The sequence below is a fragment of the Empidonax traillii genome, unplaced genomic scaffold (genome assembly GCF_003031625.1).
Source record: "Empidonax traillii isolate 1590-97213 ecotype Southwest subspecies unplaced genomic scaffold, ASM303162v1 scaffold101:size1699134, whole genome shotgun sequence".
In the NCBI taxonomy this organism is placed as follows: Eukaryota; Metazoa; Chordata; class Aves; order Passeriformes; family Tyrannidae; genus Empidonax; species Empidonax traillii.
In genome coordinates, this window is record NW_020955294.1 from 1,148,601 (window position 1) to 1,164,488 (window position 15,888).

The 15,888-nt window shown below is 44.8% G+C and overlaps 1 protein-coding gene across 1 annotated transcript in view; it reads right to left on the reverse strand.

The window, feature by feature from the left end:
• Window positions 1-15,888, reverse strand: part of MYL10 (myosin light chain 10) — an 87,256-nt gene that overhangs the window by 70,170 nt on the left and 1,198 nt on the right. The window contains exon 2 of the mRNA XM_027882098.1: window positions 2,736-2,844. The gene's annotated coding sequence lies outside the window, so the exon portion shown is untranslated. The remainder of the gene's footprint in view (window positions 1-2,735; window positions 2,845-15,888) is intronic.

Consider the following 15,888-nt stretch of genomic DNA (forward strand, 5'->3'; position numbering starts at 1 on the left):
TCTGTGGAGTAAGATATTATGAGAATGAGCCTGGTACAGTCTGACCCTCAAGCAATAGTTATGATGATCTTCCAAAACCTCCAGAGTGTATAATACACCCTTTTCAAAGGCCCAGCCTTAGCCACACACTCTTGTGCAAACAAAATTGGATCTAATTCCAACTCCTATGGCCTTTCCTAGAGTTAAACAAAGCTTTGTAGAGCTGAATGATAACAAACCACAGAGGGAGAGAGAAACTGCATGAAGGGAAAAAAAGAGCAAAACATCTGTCCCTGACATTTGAAAAATTCTTATTTGCCTAACTCCCCTGATTTCAGCAGAGCTGTATAACTCTATACCAGCTTCCAAGTTAGTCTCTCTTTTTTTAAATCTCTCTTCTGACGAGCTCTGAAAGCAGCAGAGGTGTTCAGGCAGACGTGTGTAGGCTGTCTCAGACAGCAGGGGCTTCAGGCAAGAATAATTTCAGGCCAACAGTGGCAAGAAAGAGAAAAGGTTGGTGGTGGAGGAACAGAAGATGAAGAGGGAGGCAGTGAGAGGCAATTCTTGTGGTTTGGAAGTTCCTATGGCTCTATGTACAGTCAGCATTTCTGCCTGCAAACAGAAACATTTCTGTTTGCTTTGCAAGCCAGATTTCTCAACCTTTGGCCTTCTGACCTTCAGTGTATCTGGCACTGTGATCAGGTGTGAGAGTGCAGCTCTCTGCTCCGAGGGGTAGAGCCTTTTCACCAGCCAGACGAGATGGGGCCTCCACAGAACCTGACAAGACTGACAAGGAGAAAGCCCAAGAAACACTCTCTTCAGATGATTTACCTCAGCTTAAACACTGCCATGTTGTCCAATTCCTCTAAAACCAGACCTGAGGAATTAGAATCTAGGCACGAGCTGCACATGGGGTTTTCCTGGCGCTAAGAACAGACACAGGTCCCACCTGCTTAAAGGTCCACTGAGCTCTCTCTTTTGGACTCTGCCAGGAGAGGAGGAAAGCAATGTCTGCATTTGACCATTCTGGTCGTTCAATTTGTCCTTATCAAATAAAAATGAAATAAAATAAGGTTATTTTTAAGGCAGTACAGTTTCTTTATACCACATGCCGGTGTTTATTGCCATATAAAATTCCCTGTTTGACTACACCCCACCCAGGCTCTTGTACACACCTGCATAAGTCTATAATTTTATCCCATGAATCATTCTGTACCATCAGATCACACCCAACTTACCAGAACCTTAAGGAAGTGGCAAGTTCATTACACTGGTTTTCATCTTTTAATTTTAAAATAAAAGGATTTTTTTATTGGTGCCCTAAATCCACAAGTTTTTTTTTTTTTTTTTAAATTACAGCCATAAAGAATACGTAAAATTAATTAATTAAATGCACCCAACAAAAGGGAGGACAATGGAAGGGAGAACTAATAAACAGTTTTTAAGAAGCTGTTTGGACCTGTCCTGCAGAGGTTGTATCTACATCATGGGGTACTGCAAATCTGAAGCATTCAACATCATGAGTCAGGCTCAACAAAAATCATGAGACTGAGGAAAAATCACAATTTTCAGATTAAATTAGAGGGCTTTGCCTTATTTTCCTCTGGGTTTTGCAACCTTGGGAGAGCACCGAGGCCATGGTTTTCAGCACTTAAACAGCCTTTGAAGGACTTTTTTCCCAGGAGAGTGGAGATTTTCACCTAAATTCCTTGTGTCAATAGCTAGGTGTTTCAGGGACCCAGCAAACAACTCAAGAGGTTGCAATCCAAAAGAAATCCAGATGCCATCGTGTACAAGAGCAATGCTGCAGCGATCCAGGCCAGTTTGGGAATGTCCTTTGTTAGGAACACCAAGTGCAGCACACTCAGCAGCACGGGGAGATCTGCGGGCAAATATTTGCGACTTGCATTTGCTCACTTTTGTTTAGTGTAGAGGATCATACTTCCACCTTAGCATTTCTCACTTTTAACTTGCTAAAGTTGTCTTACGGTAACCAAATTCCAGTCGAACCGACTGGCTCTGTAGTTGCTGGGATTGGGCTCAGTGCATTTCTTGACTTGCAGCCATTTGGTGGCCCCTTCATGGTTACACAAATGGAACACTCAGCAGTGACAGGAACTTCTTGCCCTTCAATTAAAAAGTGAGGAGCAGGCACGTAGGAAAATTGGATTACCTCCTGGGCAACTGAAATTCATGTGATATTGCCACTGGGTTGTTTCCTAGGCAGGACACTTAATTGCTGAGAAATGTGTTTACAGCTTGGTATGTTCCTTTGGGACCACGGTGGGTGTGACAGAATCCTAAAAGACTGACCAACAGTCTGGAAGAGGCTGCCACCAGTGGGCAACTCCACCACGGTGCAAAGACTGAGCATCCATTAAAAACAACTGTCTCTGATCCATTCAGGAATGAAAGAAAAAGCAAAGCAGTGTTTGAAGACTCTTATCTGCTTTGGAAGGGTCTAGGTTTGCAGAGGTGATGGGGTGCTTTAGATCCAAGATCTATTTTCTTCCATGCACATCCATCATGCTTTATTGCTTGCTAATGGGAGGACAAAGGAGAAATGGTCTAAATCTAATCATGCTGCAGTTGACTCTGGCTGAAAAGCCTGGCAACGCTGAGTATCAGGGACCCTCCTGACTCTCCCCTGCACACACTCCCCCTGGTTAACGGCCTCTTGCTCAGCACACCGTTAACAGCAAGGCTGTTTAATTCCTGCCCAATCCCACTGACACTTACACGTGTTGTCTCCTCACCGCTGCTCTGCCGCCCGCCACTCCGAGCGTTGCACTCCAACCAACCTCCCAAGTGCTCCCAGATATTTTGTGATTGGCAGAAGGCTCAGGGTAGCAGACGAGGTGAATCCTGTAAACATGGCAAGAGATAAGGCAATATGAGAATGATAACCACAAAAGTAGCTCACAGGGTTAGAGGGATGGAGGAACATGTACTGTTTATTTTCTGTGCTCTTGGATCAGCTGCAAATCCACATGTAAGGTAAGTCCTTCAGCCTCAGCTTTAGGACCTGGAAAGTCCCTTAGCACTGAGCATTATTTAACAAAGAATATATGCTTTCTTTATCTTTTATCTCTATAGGAAACAAAACAAAAACAAAACAACTGAGACATTTGAACAATGCCTACAGCTCCGACTTGGGCCATGTCTCTGCCCTTGTTTGCACTGATGTAAATCAGAGATTGCTGGGAGAGATTGAAAATAGGCCTTTCAGTTTCTTATCACATCACTCCTCTGCTCTGCCAGTGATGTGTTCTGTGTGTTTCTAACAACAGTGTCCAGGCTTTTGCCAAGCCACAGTTACACATGGAATGCTTTCTCTCTCTCCAGGTACACACAGTGCCTGTCCCCCCTTATCCTTTCATATCAAACTCGCAGCTTTCATCCCAATCCCGAGAAGTGCACCACCACTTATACCAATCCCAGGCTTTTTAAACTCATTTCCCCGGCATTTGCTCAGCTGGCTTGCCCATGCCATTTGTTTATGATGAATTTTTTATGACATAAACAATTACTTATTCCCAGGTGCATTTAACCAGAAGAGCAGGAACAGAGAGAAGTAACAGCCTTGGGACTGCCTGGGCTTGCATGGTGGCAGCAACAATACGTTTAGAGGCTTCAAAGGCTCCTTCTGCATTTTGGGGGGCTCAGGATTAGAACTGGCTGGCAAAGGCTGATTTTTAATTCACTGGGAATTTCTTACTTTGGTTTGGTTTGTCTTAAGGCCAGTGCACCAGCATTTTCACCTGAGAAACCCAAGGCCGTGCCTTGCCCAGCAGAGTTGAGAAGCTGTTGGAGGGCAGCAGAACAGACACACACATGACCATGCACACTCTCTCACACTCACTGCTGTAGGCAGCATGTGTGCCATTCCACTGGAACATGACATGGGATACAAGACTTCATCTGGTTTTCTGACACTCTGCCTTGACCCCCCACTCTCTCAGCAGCCCCACAGTTCCTTCAGCAGCTCCACAGCTTCCTAACTTCTCTGGTATTTGAGGGAAAAATCGCTGGAGAAAATTCCATGGTTTGAGTAATGACACTGATTTTTTTAATTTCTTCAGGAAAGTGATTTATTCTGCCCTTAAAATCCCTGTAACTGATGTTGTATTATCAGCACTGCCAAGTTTTGTCAAGGGCTTGACAGAAAGGATGGATAAAGACACAGACACAGTTTTTCTCTTCTGTCTGCAGACTACTCCTACCTCTGAGCTGCCAGGTAATATCATATAAGTCATATTAGCCCTTGTTCCCTTTCTTCCCGTGGTTGACATAATTAGCGGAGAAAAATTGATGTGGCTGATGGTGACACGAGGCTGAATCTGCATCAGTCTGAAAACCAGGCAGCAACAGCACCGAGTAACGTGACAAACTGCCCAACCCCACATGCATTGTGCATTGCTCCAGAAAATCCAGGCAATGTGGCCTGCCTGGTTCAAGTTTAAGAATCAGGGTCTGAAACTCTGTATCAAACAGAAGCCATCCCCAAGGTACATTAAGGCCTGACAGTCTCCAGTCAATTAGCAAGTGGGAGACAGCTGTCTGTCTGTCACCCTTCCTCTTCCCTGAACACAAACATATTCAAAGTCAAGCCAGATCTTTTTGTTTCATCAGCAGGTTCAGCCACTTACCCGCTGGATGCGGAACAAGTTTAGGTACCAACTCACCTCAGTCAGTAATGGGCCCAGTGTTATTGTCCCTCTCTCTGCTTGCTTTGCCTGAGCAGGTAATTGCCACAGGAAAGACAAACCCTCTCCCAGACGCTGCAGCTTTGGGACTCAGGTCTCTTCTCACACTTGCCATTTGTCTGTCCCTGTTTCTAAGCACAGTCCAGGGAACTCTCCATGAAGAATAAGGTTCTTTCTCCTGGACCCTTTGAGAGACTTCTTATTAGTCACCAGGCTAATTAAAGGTTCCAGTTGCATTGCATTAGCACCTCTCATGTCATTAGAGTCCAGCTGCAGTGCGAGAATCACATATTTGCTGAGGCTCCTGTGCCAGGCAGCGAGCTGGGAGCAGAGCTTTACATTTCATCACTCTGGAAGAGAAATACAATTAAGCAGCGTTCCCTGATCATATTGCAGCCTGCAAGAGGGGCTCTGAGCACCAATCGCTGCAGTGTCTGGCCAGGAGTTGTTTTGAAATGGTGCTTTGACAAGGTTTTATGAACACATTGTAATAAATCCGTGGCCACCTAAGACTTCTTAATTGTCACTGTACTGCACACGAAGCTGCTCAGCACCCCGGGGTGGAAATGCCAGTGGTGCCTGAGCACATGGTATCTCCACTTGTAGGGAAACCTTCACCCTTTATTAGCAGTGCAGGTGTGTGCCACGGGATCGGTGAGTTCTGAATTCAACCTGTAAAGGCTACTGGTGCAGAGATTTAGTTCATTAGGACGTTGTTAATTGACAGACTTGTGTGCCTGTCTAGTCAATAACAGCCTGCTAAAAATATGCATTAAGCAGAGAGAATGAATCAGCTGCTAATAGCAGTCTGCCTGATTGTCAGCTTCTATCTATCTTCAGGATTTGTCGGAACCTTGTCACTATTGTGCTCCAGCAGCTCCAAGCCTCCAACATATTTATCCTCCAAACACCCCTCTGGGGCAGGGCGGTTGTTGCTCTCACCAGTTTACAGATGGGAAACTGTGATACTGAGAGGGAGAGTGATTTGCCCAAGGTCACACAAGAAATCTGTAGCAAAACAGGGAATAGTTCATCAGTCTGGCAACCCCAGGGGGATTAACCCAGCCAGGACATCTTTCTTGTCTCCTTCCTCTTTCAAATCAGCAGAGTTATAACGATTTATACCAGTAGAAATTCTTTGAGATTCCTTGATAATGCAGAACTTTCAATTTATGAGTGGATGAAGGATTAACTAAATGACCCCCTGCCGCATTTCCAAAACAATAACATCCCAAAGCCAAACTTTAAAAACATTAAATCCACAAAACTTTTTTAAAATCAGTGCCTCCTGTAAACCAAGTTCTAGCTCCTCTCTTCGTTTGTGTGCATTCCTTGTAGCTGCTAACAGCTCTGGCTCCAGGTGTAGGGAAAGAACAGCCACCCTGCACTGCTGTGGGGAGGTCTGGAATGAGCAGCAGTGTCAGAGAGAAATGTGAATCTGTGATCTGGCCTTGAGTCTCGGCAAGTACGTGAGCCCTTTAGTTCATGTATCAAATATGTTTGCTTGTAATTCAGTAAGCTGACATAGGATCTTAAGGCACATTAACTCGTGTGTTGCTGTGATGCCGTGATTGATTACACTATTGCTATTATTAATGCTTCTTATGTGCTACGTAATGAGCAACTTTAGGCTAGATGTGATCCTTCATGGGAAGTTTGCCTTCCAAATAACATCCAGTGAAGGAGAAAAGATAAGGGGAGAGTGGGACAGTTGATCTGAAGAACAGAGGCATAAGGTGGCTAATAATGGGCTGGAGATGTGCCCAGTTTGTGGGCACTGAGCAGTGCCAGTCACACTGGAGGGGAGGGATGGTGTAATCAGGTGAGAGGAGCAGTGCCAAGTGCCCATCACTGCAGCACAGCTCCCTGTGCCTCCCTGCAGGAGCTACAAACAGGGTCAGCCAGGCGTGTGGAGCCCCTGGAACAGCCCCTCTGCCACTGCCTGAGGAGCTGGGGCTGCAGCTCCAGCCCTGAGCTTACAAACCCAACACACAGGAGCTGTGGATGCTCCACTACAGAAAGTGCCCAAGGCCAGGCTGGACAGGGCTCGGAGCAATTTGATCTAGAGCAAGATGTCCCTGCCTGTGACGGAAGGCTTGGACTAGACGGTCTTTAAAGGTCCTTTCCAACCTAAACAATTCTATGAATTTTTAGTATATGGCAGTCTAGAACTAAGATGGTAAAACCAGCAGGATCCAGTCAAAGAAAAAATCCTCTTACATTTTTTTCTTTTTGCCTCATACACTTTTTCAACCAGGACCACACACACACACACTGTACTGTGTCACAGGTGCCTCCTGTGTCTTGCAAAAAGAGCTTCAAATCCCCAGATTGCAGCTATGAATGATTCAGGACCACAGTTCCACACGGGGAGTCACTGTCAGAAGAAAAGCACTGTGGTTTCTCCGGGGCAGGGTAGGGACCCAAACCACCACTTCTAGTTCCTCTGCTTGCCTTCCCTCCCCGTGATTTTTCTTTCTCTCCACAGTTTTGCCAGGGTTACTTGGGGAAGTCAAACCCCTCACTCCAATCATGTGTGTCGTGCAGGCAGTTGTGGCTCCAGCTGCCATAGAAGGTGATGATTGTGCAGGTATCTCCTTCCTGCCCTTCAGCGTCTCCATCAGGAGGAGACTCTCCAGCTGATGGTGCAGCTGCTGTAGCTCCCAGCCAGTCTGGGAGCTGGGTGGCATCACCCAGAGGAAAGGAGAAGTGCACAGAAGGGCCTGCCCAGCTGGGCATTACACACAGACCAGCTTCTTCCTGGAAAAAACGAGGAGTTTCAGTCCTTTGAGAACCCCAATGAACTTTCCTCCACCTTCCTAAAGGTGGAGAGGTTGGACAGACACTTGACTGAACTATCCTCAAGCCCTCCCAGCCCACCACCAATAGCCTGTCTGTTCAAAAGATTTGTGTGCAATTAGGTAAAGCAAACTTCAAAGCTATCTAGCCCACTGATCCAATATGAAAAAAAGCTAATTAAGGGAGTTAGAGACGGATACAGCAACAGCTTTCACTGGGACAGACTTTGGTGAAGGAAGAAGAAGTTTGAACTGAGCTCTGAAAGCTGTAGGTTCCCGTCCTACAAAGGAGGAACTGAGATCAGGGCTTGAAGGATGGTGTCATTTGAGGGTCTAAAATGTCTATTTTCAGCTCCTGAGGTTTGACATTGATAATTCCTGGTCCTCCTAAAAGGCTAAAATATGAAAGGCGAGCAGTGAAGGGTCTTTGTGCAGAGTGTCATCACAGATACAGAGCTCCTAAAGCCAGGGAAAAGCTCCAGAATGTCAGATACTTGAATGCTCACAGATATTAATGAATCCACAACTTTTCAGTGAGATGGGTCAGTATTGTTAACCCCATTTTACAAACAAGGATATTGAGTAAGAGAAAGGGGAAGTGACTCACTGAAAACCACCCTGTATTAGAGACAAGAATAGGACTCTCATCTTATGACTCCCATTCCTGAGTCTTAATCACTATTAGATCGAAGCTTTATAGCTTCACATTTGCTGAGGGCTGGAAGAGGGAAGAAACAAGAGGTGGGAAGGATGAGGAGCTTCTTTGAATCAAAACTAAACACAAGTTTCCTGGAATGAAGCCACCACTAATTTCAATAAATTTACTTAGATCTTGAGCTTTGGGATGGCATGAGCAGCTGTGAGTCATCTTGGCCAGTCAAAGGAATAATTAATTGTTGTGGGTAAATCTCAAAAGGTTTAGGGGTCAGGTAAGGTAAGAGGCAAAGCTTATCCTTGACTGCTCTTTTCTGCTCTGCAAACTATGCTGGAGACACTCACTAGAACATTATCCTGTGGATTCCTTATGCCAGATCTGTCCATCTGTTGCACACACTTTCTGCCTCATCTTCTATTTTGATTATAAACTATTCAGTGTTGGGATTGTCTCTATTTTAGAGGTTTTTCTGGTACCTGCCATTGCACAGCTTTGATCCTTATAAGGATAAAGCAGTACCAGAGGTACAACCGTTGCCCAAATAGGAATAGAGGCTGAACAGTTTGGCTCCTGAGATTTTTTGTGCTTCCTGATTATAGCAGGAGTGGTTTCCTTGTGGTGCTTTGATAGTTTTGCTCCCAGCACAGCTCACAACCAGGAAGTACAAGAATGCAGAGCAATGATAGCCAGAATTTGCAGAACAGCTCAGCATGCACCATCAGAAGCAGGTTTGCAAGAGCTCAGCTCCCATTTAGGCACCAGAATCGCTACCTAGATTTTAAGAAGTGCCAGAAAGCTCTGTAGAAAATCCAGCCCTCATGGCAGCTTCTGTCTGAGGATCTGCCTCAGTGTTTCAGGCTGAAAGGTGTCACCCTGACTCAGTGTAATTTTTTCAGTATCTCTTGGGTACTGTGAGATGAACTGTGCAAAAAAGTCTTGTGTTCTCCATCAGGTCACGATTCCAAGCAAAAATATAAAGCTCAGAGTTAAAAGATGCCTTTTATTCCTACTCTCCTGCCCTGCAAACTCAGTCTCTCTCCAGCTCCACTCCTTAGTCAGTGCCTGAGGTGGGTGATGGCCCTTCGGCTCTCCAAGGGTCAGAGCCAGGATAAAGGAAAGCTCATGGAAAAGGGAGCACTGTGGATGTTCCCTCCCAGGATCCCTGATCCATAACTCATTTTTGAGGGACGGAGGCAAGCAGCATCCCACGTGGTGGATTGTCACTCAGGGTCACTGATGGGATGCTTCCCTTCTGGACCTCTCTGACAGCTCCTTTTCTGTTCCAGGGCAAATAGTGCCAAGCTATTGGTGGCTTGGAATGGATTTGATATTTTCAGGTGGGTAAAGCAGAGGCTCTGCAGAGCTCCTGCTGTGCTCAGCCCGGAGGTGACGACCCACATACCTGTGGAAGCCCTGAGAACCTCCCTGAGAGCCCATAGGCATGCAGGAATTTAAAAGCCCTGGAGCCATGTCTGAACCGGGAACTTCAGAGCACAGACTTTCAGGTTCAGTTTCATTTTGAAACGCCTGTAATGAAACATTTTGATATTTAAAAATTATTATAATCTACTTTTCCTTCCATGGGAAATTTCAAATATGTCACTTTTTTCTTTTTTCTTTCTTTTTTTTTTTTTTTTGCACTGAAATAGAACTTTACATCCCCCGCACAATTTTTCCAGAAAGTTTCCCAAATTTCTGAATTCTAGGATTACCCATAGAACAGACATGTTGGTTTTCAACCCTCTTTGGTGCTATTACTCCGCAGTCTTTTTTTTTTTTTTTTTTTTTTTCCCAATTATGATTACATTTTAAAGAAAGGGTTTATAATCCCTTGCCAAAAAAAACGAGCTTCTTTTAGGTTCCAAGTCTGGAGAAAGGTTCCCTTTTGTTCCTACTAAAGAGATATGTTGCTTGGTGCTGACTGGGAGCAGAGACACTCCTGCATTCCCAGCCCTGACACTAACTGCCCCTGTGGCCCCGGGCTAATCGCTTAAACGCTCTGGCTCGGTCTCCCCATCGGTAAAACAGAGATAATGATACTTACCATCTTCTTCACAGGGGTGTTGCAGAGAAATAATTAGTTTGTGTCTGTAAAGCACTTTGAAGATAAAAAGCGCAATACAATTGATAATAATTATTGCTATGCAGGCTGGTTCTCCCCTCCCTAACACCTTATTGGTGCAGGAAGGTGAGGAAAGCCCTGAGCTGAACTGAGTGCCTCTGCTGGTAAAGCCCCAACTCCAGCAAAAGTGTGTCTAAGCCAGGCACCCCAAAATTTTTCAGCTTTAAATCCAGTTTAGTGTCCCTCGTTCTAACTTGCCAAAGTCAGACGTTATCACCGCGCGGAAAGGAGAATTGTTTTTCCCTGTCTCTTTTTCTCTAGTCCCTCGCAGTTTTTAATAGCATTTTGTGCCTTCAAAAGCTTCCATCAGTCCCCGATACCTCTGCCTCGCCTGGCATGGGGCAGCGGCTTATTATCCACGAGTTCGTTACAGCCCTTGGCTTCAAAGCTCCCCAGTTCAAAGGGTCCCAGAAGTGGCGAACAGGTCAGCCCTTTAATGCCGATTCACACATCTTTAGAGGGCAGTACCATCGCCACAGTTTTGTTCCTGGGGGAAACAGAGAATAACTGGTTTGTAGAGTTCCCTTTGGCCTCAGCGCCTCGGCCACAGAATTGGAGGCTCCTGGTGGCAAAGATCAAGCGTCAGGGAGCCCTGGAGAGGGTGAGCATGTGGGGCTGTGATGTAGTGAATGAGTGAAAATGGGCCTTTGTGAGTCACTGACTTGCTCTTAATGGGAGCTGCGGAGGAAAAGGGGAGTAAAGGAGAAAAAAGTATCAGAAAGGATAAAATAATCTAAACTAGTTCTCTCCGTGCACTTTCTTTGTAAGACAAGTGACAGAGGGATGATGCACCTAAATAGTATCAAAAACAAATCAGAGGAACTGCTACTCTAAATATGCTTCCCACACAAGCTGAACCAGGATGGAGGGGGAGAATATGGGGAACAAGGAACAAAACAACTGTAGGTATGGAATATTGGCTACAATATTTTTCACTTGCACACAGACTTGAACTTCCTGTACAGAGGGTCAAAGTCTTCTATAGAAAGCCCTTCTTGCTGCATTTATGGCCCAAGAGGAAGCAAGAAAAAGCAGAAATCATCCTGAAGACCATTTTCCAAACAGACAATTTGAAGAAGTAACATTTGAGTCACTGGATGTACCTTTAGGCTGAATCCAAATATTGAAACTAAATGCCAGATCTTCTTTTCAGACACTAGCCAAAGTGGAAGAAGCCATTTTTGCACTGGGTGTACTCATCGTGTCTTAAACTGATCTGAATCAGTTATGGAACCAAACCCTGGAGGAGCTTTGTTCTTACAGACCTTCTGTGAATGTCTCTATATTATACATATCAGAAGGCTGCAGCATCTCCTGGGTGTGATTTATTGCAAAGCATCATTTAGCTACAGATGCCTGTAGATACCTAGACTGTGGGCATCTCCCCACAATTACAGAAAGATTATTTTGATGGCTTAAATAGTTATGTGGGTCTTGCAGTACACAAGGATCAATCTCCCACTAAGGGAGTGATTCAAGTGAGAGAGAAGAGTAGAAGATGTGTGGGCTTGAACAGAACAGGGTCCATCCCAGTTGCTTGACTTCAGCTTGGTTGTCAGCAAATCCAGCCCATAATTAGGACATCAATCATTTCTTATTTCTCTTGTTCTGTCCCCTGGTACCTGAGGGGAGTGGGGATTTCATTCACCTGGTATCCTCTTAGTCTGCAAAGGTGAGACTTTAATTTCTGAAAGGCTTTTTTGCCTCATCCAGTTCCTTGGCCATGTCCAGAGACCTGAAATTCTGTTTACACAGTCCTAGAGACTACTGCAAACCCCTATATTTCTGTGAAAATTTAGGGTGACTGAAGGCATACCACGTGCACAGGTTCCTATTATAAGCAGAGATTTCATTTGGGAAGGAGAGGATGCTGCTTTTGACCTAACTATGAAAGGATAGTTCTTCTGAGTCTCAAGTGAAGCTCTAAAGCTGCCTTGTCTATAAAGCCTTGTCCCTCTGCTCAGTTTGCCTTAGGCTCAGCAATCCTTGCACCTTCAGGAAAATACTCAGAAATGTATTTTCCTGCTTCTTTTTCCAGGGCCTGGGTGGCATGATCTCTTAATGCATCTGCCTGTTTACGTTAGCAAAATGGAAAGCAGCTTTGTTTATGGAAAAGATCTATTTTTGTTTTACTTTTTTTCTCTCAGCTAAACTGACTTTTATCCAGGATCGTGTTTTGCTTTGGGAAAAGAAATGTGCTGCAGTTCTTAGCCCTAGCTTAAAAAAGCCAGGTCAAGAGGAAAAGGGGAAATCCTGATCATATTATTTAATTTTGTAGGATTACACTGCAGCCTGGAAATCTCAAAGAGGGGAAGAGTTAATATCCCCTTCTTCTCTGCAACTTCTTCCTCTGTGTGCCCGTGCAATGACATTTGCTATTCTCTCACATATATTTACACAAGCCAGGTCAGGAACAAAATCAGTACTTCCATCATATGAGCAGGGGGACAGTGTGGCATCCAGGGGAGAAGGAAATTTCAGAGGCCATCATGCTCCCCTGAGGATAAACCATGTCACTGTGTGTCTTTCAAGTTCTTGGGACTTTGATCTTGCAAGAGATGGAAAAGGGTCAGGCCATGGGTGGTGGATTTTGAGTGAAAACCAAGACAGGGCATTGTGGAGATGATGTGGTGAGGGGGGAGCACAGCATGCAACGTTCTCCCTCTGCAGAGATTCCAGGGAATCTGAAAAGCAGAGGTGTTCCTGCATAAGGGTTGGACTCCATGATCCTTGTGGGTCCCTTCCAACTCAGCAGATTCTGTGATTCTGCTTTACTGCCAGAACATGAAGGGTCCTGCTCTTGACTTGGAAGTCAAACAAAGGTCTGGCCAGTCCCTGTCATGCCACACTGCTGGGCAGGTTTGGGCAAAAGCTGATACTTAAAGCTTGGGTTCTATTTTTAGCTGTGCTGCTGATTCACAATGTGGATTTTGTCAGTTCTCTGCACCTTCCTCGAAGAGATGGAGACCACACCTGCCCATGTTGCAGAACTGCTCTGCCCTCTTGGAACGTCTGGTACAGAGTTAGGGGTTGTTTGAGTTATGGCCAGCACTTCATGACATTTAACAATTCATGGTGAAACCCATAAGTAACCCTATAATATATCCTTAAAGCTCTGTGGCATAGGGAATGTGTTATCCCTGTTTCAGTTATGAAGATTTAAGTGTGTGTCTTTGTGTGTTATGGGAAACAGTGGCAGCATTGCCTGCTATGGAGGTTGTCTGACTTTCCACAATATTTGTATACATGTGTGTGAGTTTGTACAACGTGACTGCACTAAAAACCACTGTGTTAATGCAAAGTTACCTTGATTCCAGTGTGAGGTGCTTGAAAATTATGGAAATTACAGACTTGGGGTGGATCATGCAGCCTCAGCTCAGCCCCACAGTGAGTGTGGCTCTGTGACACAGTCATTTAGCACATAACCACACAGTTTTCATTCCACGTTTTCCCTCTTTCCATTTTCAAATCACAGCACTGGTTGCACCCTTCAGACTAATATCCATGGGAATCTTTAAATACAAGCTGTTTAAGTGACCTAAATGTAAGAGTCTGCTGCTACTACCCAGCAATAACACGATAGGATAGCCAGGGTATGCACTATCAGAAAGGATAATGAACAATTATAATAACCCTTAATAAGTCATAAGAAATCATAAGAAATAATAAAGTAGGTAATGAGGTGCCAGTTTTCACAGTTAGCTGTGAAATGTTTCTCGTGTTGACTTGAGAAAAACCATATAAGGGGATGAAAATGGCCACTTCTGTTGATTTACTCTCACTTCCGACATTTCTTCCTAACATCAAATTTGTGAGCTGGAACAACGGAGCTTAACCATGTTCTGATACATGTTTGGTGCAGAGAAATCTTTTGAAAGATGCAGAATCGATTGAAGAACAAGGAACAATAAGAGATCAGCTGGTTTCTGGCTGATTTCCCATCTGACATTGTAAAAGCATCCAGGACTATTTGTTTAATTGGAAATAGAATAGTGAGCCACGGAACCATCCTGGAACCCCTCCTAGCACATATGTACATACACAGACCCCAGCCACTCGCTCCCTACCCACAGCCATCTGTCATGTGTGCCAACTGGAGCAAACCACCCGTATTACTCAACCAGGAGCTCATTATAGCTTCCTCTTCATCCACAGGGCCTTTGGAAAAGCTCACAGTCTGGGGGGACGTGCAGCAGGGAGGGCATTCTGGACTGGGGTGCAGCTCTTTTCCATTGCTCCGTGCCCACATCAAAGTGTACCCAGTTCAGGAATAGCCATTATTGTTGTCGCTCGGGAGAACGTCCCTTCTTCCTGGAACAAAGGCCAGCTGTGGGATCAACCTAAAAATGACTGGTAGTCAGCCCATGCTGACCTTCTCCTGACTGTTTCAGGAGTTTATTTCATTTTCTTTATCTGTAAGTCTGTTTCAAATCATCCATTTAATTTAAATTTTTCCCAGTTTCACATCACCACAAGGGAAGTGCTTATTGGAGCAGATTTTCAAGAGATGTCACAGCTTTGTTCCACCATCACAAACATCATCCCCTGTGATTTCACTGCTGATCAGCCCATATTTGTTATTTCAATTGAGTTTCTTACCCTTGAAACTGTTTGGGACAGAAATTATTTTATTGCATCGGATTATTCAGTGTCCAGCACAGCAAGGCCCTGATCACAACTACTGCAATATATTAAACAGAAAATGGCAAAACTACAGAGGAAAACTCCGGCACACAAACAAATCCTTTTTCTTAACTTCTACCTGAACCAGATGCTGGTGGTATATGTAACGTGTGGGGCTTTGCTGATTTACACCCTTGTAAAAATCAGTATTCAAAGCTCCTTTTCATGTGCAGCTTCCATCTAAGTAAAGGGGATACTGCATATCAAAGGCAGCTGCACCAGCCACTTTAGATTTATTAGTAAATCCACTGAAAAAACATTTCCAATGAAATAAATCTCAGCCTGCTGACTTCCTCCTATTCTTTACTTATCCTCTTATTGATTTTTGTCTCGGAGATTTAAACCTCTCAATTTGTTTTATGAGACACTTGTCGAACAGATGACAAGAAAAAAGACAGTGCTGGATATTTTCCTTAGCAGTTTTAAGTAGAAATAAAGAGCATTTCTTTGAAATTAGTCTTGCTCTTGTGACACAGTAGGAAGAATGTATCTGACAAGCCCTTTAGAAGGCATTAGCTCCGTGCATAGACGAAGCTTACGGGCTGCCACCAGCACAGCTTTGTGGCAGCAGTGCCCCAGAAGCTCATTGACAAGTTTGACATGTAAACAAGCTGTTGCTAAAAATATTTAACCTGGGGGACCCTGGCTAGTTGGAGGGGCTAGTAATGGAATACAGATCCTTTCACCTCCAGGCATCTGTTCAAAGCTACGCCATTGACTGAAAGTCATTATCGTCTGATGGCTGCGCAGAGGAATGAGTAGGTGGGCTCTGCTCTGTGTCTTGTGAGTGAATTGTTGCACTGCTAAACCACGCTGGGAATTGGAACAGAAAGCTGGAGGCTGGCACCTTCTGGGGGCTGGGGCAGCTCCTCCCAGGAAGAAAGTGTCCTTGGCTTATTCCCCACAGCTCCCTCCCAGGGACATGTCACCTGGCAGACACCTGTG